The sequence below is a fragment of the Nothobranchius furzeri genome, chromosome 13 (genome assembly GCF_043380555.1).
Source record: "Nothobranchius furzeri strain GRZ-AD chromosome 13, NfurGRZ-RIMD1, whole genome shotgun sequence".
Taxonomy (NCBI): Eukaryota; Metazoa; Chordata; class Actinopteri; order Cyprinodontiformes; family Nothobranchiidae; genus Nothobranchius; species Nothobranchius furzeri.
The window spans coordinates 23,869,039-23,872,239 of NC_091753.1; positions in this window are offsets into that span (position 1 = coordinate 23,869,039).

Here is a 3,201-nt window from a genome sequence, read left to right on the forward strand (position 1 = left end):
CTCCTGGATGACTGAGCTTCTCACCCTATCTCTAAAGGAGAGCCCAGTCACCCTGCAGAGAAAGCTCATTTCGACCGATTTTATCCACAGTCTCATTGTTTCGGTCACTACCCAAAGCTTGTGACCACTGGTGAGGGTAGGAGCATAGATCAACCGCTAAATCAAGAACTTTGTCTTCCAGCTCAGCTCTCTTTGCATCAGGACAGAAAGATACAACCCCCACATTACTGCAGACGCAGCACTAAACCGTCCTCGCACTCTTTTTTTCCCCTCACGCGTGAAGAAGATCTAGAGATAAGTCCCCAGACTCTGCTTCCTCACTGGAAGATGTGCCAATGGGATTGAGAAGGTCTTCAATGTACTCCGCTGATCGATCCACAACATCTAGAGTCGAGGTCAATACTGTCCCTACTATAAACAATAGTGCACTGCTTTCCCTTCCTGAGATGCAGGATGGTGGACACGAATCTCCTGGAAACAGTTTTGAAGTCTTGCTCCATAGTTCCACCGATTTCCTTCCATGCCAGGGTTTTACCTCCACAACCACCCGAGCTGCATTCTGCTTTTCCTCCCAGGACCTACCATCTGTCTCTGTAGTCCAAATGTACAAAAGGCTTCCGTTCATCTCCAAGATATTGGAAAGGTTTGTGGCTAAACAACTCACAGCTTCTCTTGATGAACATAACATCTATGATAGTTTCCAGTTAGGTTTTTGTAGAGCTCATTCTACTGAAACTGCTCTTCTTAGGGTCTCTAATGACCTTCTGACTCACAGTGACCCAGGGGAGTGTTCTGTTCTGGTCCTCCTGGATCTGACTGCAGCCTTTGACACCATTGACCATCACCTGCTACTGGAGATGCTGAGAGACTGGGTAGGCCTATCAGGATCTGCTCTGGAGTAGTTCTACTCTTATCTGTCTGAGCATTCCTTCTTTGTGGCCATCTCCAAGTTTCGGTCCTCCACCACCTCCCTCTCTCATGGTGTCCCACAAGGCTCTGTGCTGGGGCCTCTACTCTTCCTCCTCAATCTGCTTCCTCTTCAGCACATCCTGAGCTCCTTCAAAGGAATCTCCTACCATCTTTATGCAGATGATATCCAACTGTACATCTCCTTTAAGCCCCATGAGTGTCATGGTCTGCATCTGCATCTTTCCCCATGTGTCTCCTAATGTTTCTCCATCCCTCTCTGGATTCTCTTTTGTGTTCTCTTAGCGCCCTCATGTGTCCTTTGTCTGCATCTCTGTTGTGTGTCTTAAGTTGTAGCCCCAGCCTCTTGTTCCCCATTCATTGTATGTGTGTATGAGTTTGTGTGTGTCAGTATGTGTATGTGTTTGTGTGAGTTCTTCCCTTAGTCTTTAGGTTTAGTTTTGTGTTTTATATAGTGTCAGGTTTATCTGCCCTCCACTGGTTCTCTTCCCCATCCAGATAATTGTTGTCACCTGCCTTCCCTCCAGCCTTACTCCACACACCTGCTTCCTGTTTCCCTAATTGCTCCTCCCTGTCTATATAAGCCCTCCTTGTGTCATTGTTCTTGTCGGTCCATTGTTGTTTGTCAGCATTATTTTTTCTGTCAGTCTGCTCGTTCCTCTGGTGTTTTTTGACTCTCTGGATTTTTTGGATTTTGGCTCCCTGCCATTTGGATTTATTTTTGTTCTTCCTCAAAATAAAGGATTTTTACTTTACATATCCACTTCTGCCTCGTGTCATCCTGGGTTCTGCATCTTGGGTCCTAACCTCCTGCTCCTGAACGTGACAATGAGATGTCTAAGCTGCAGCTGTTACACACCTGCTTAGACTCTATTAAAACCTGACTGACTGGGAACTTTTCTACAGCTGAATGAAGATAAGACTGAGATCCTCATCTGTGCCCCAGACAAGCTGGTTCCCAAAGTCAGAGACTCCCTTGGTCAACTTTCTTCTCACACAAAACCCTCTGTCAGGAATCTTGGTGTGACCTTTGACCCAGCTCTCACCCTGGAGTAGCATGGCATTTCCATTGTTCGCTCTTCCTTCTTCCATCTCAGGAACATTGCTAAGCTGAGTCCCATTCTGTCCGGCTCTGAACTTGAGACAGTTCTCCACACCTTCATCTCCTCACGCTTAGACTACTGTAACTCTCTTTTCACGTGTCTGAGCAGAACCTCCCTGAACCGTCTACAGGTGGTTCAGAATGCCTGTGCTCGGCTTCTGACCAAGTCCTCCAAACACACCCACATCACCCCGCTTCTCCTCCAGCTTCACTGGCTGCCAGTCAACTTCAGGGTTCATTTTAAGATCCTGGATCTGTTAAAGTAATCTAGCCTAGATTTAATAAAAGAGAATCCTTTTTCCAGACGCTCCAAACAACCAATGGGAGTGTCGATCACAGAGTGAACGACTTTCCCCCAGTTACCAGCAGTCCAAATCTCTAGCCCCCCCTCGTCTCTTTTCCAGGATCCCTACTGACTCACAGCTGGTGGAGGCAGAGGGAATTGCTGTCATGCTACCTACAAATCCTGTACACCATCACTACTAGATGGACCTTGTCTCCAACCCCACACGAAGCTGTTGCAGAACTGGCGAGGTCCTTCAGTGACAGATTGCAGCATCCTAGATGCACAAATAGAAGCTGGGAAATTAAATGGTACACTTCCAGATAACTTTTCCTCAAAAACTCAACACAAAGAACAGAAGAACATAGTAATAATCACATTATGTGTTGCTTGACCAATCATTTTGCTGGAATAGAGTCACTCAGCAGCCAGAGTGATGTAGCTCAAGAGGTTGAGCAGGTTTTCCCGTAATCGGAAGGCTGCAGGTTCGATCCCAGCTCCAGAGAGAGAATTCTGCTGTTGTGTCCTTGGGAAAGACACTAAACCCACCGTGCCTGCTCGTGACGGTTAAAGGGAATGCTGGTGCCAGTGCTCAGCAGCCTCGCCTCTTGTCAGTGTGCTGCAGGCCAACTGTGGCTACATAGTAGCTCATCACCATCAGGGTGTGAATGTGTGTGTGAATGGATAAATGATGCACTGTAGTGTAAAGCACTTTGGAGTCCTCTGACTCTTAAAGGCCCTATTCAAGTGCAGGTTATTTATCATTTGTTTGAACAACTTTAGTCTATTGCTAGATTCGATTGACTTTAGTATGAAAATTCAAAATAGTAGCCTAGACCAGCTGTAGCTGTAGCAACACGGTTTGCTCTGCAGGTCGGTCACGTTGCAC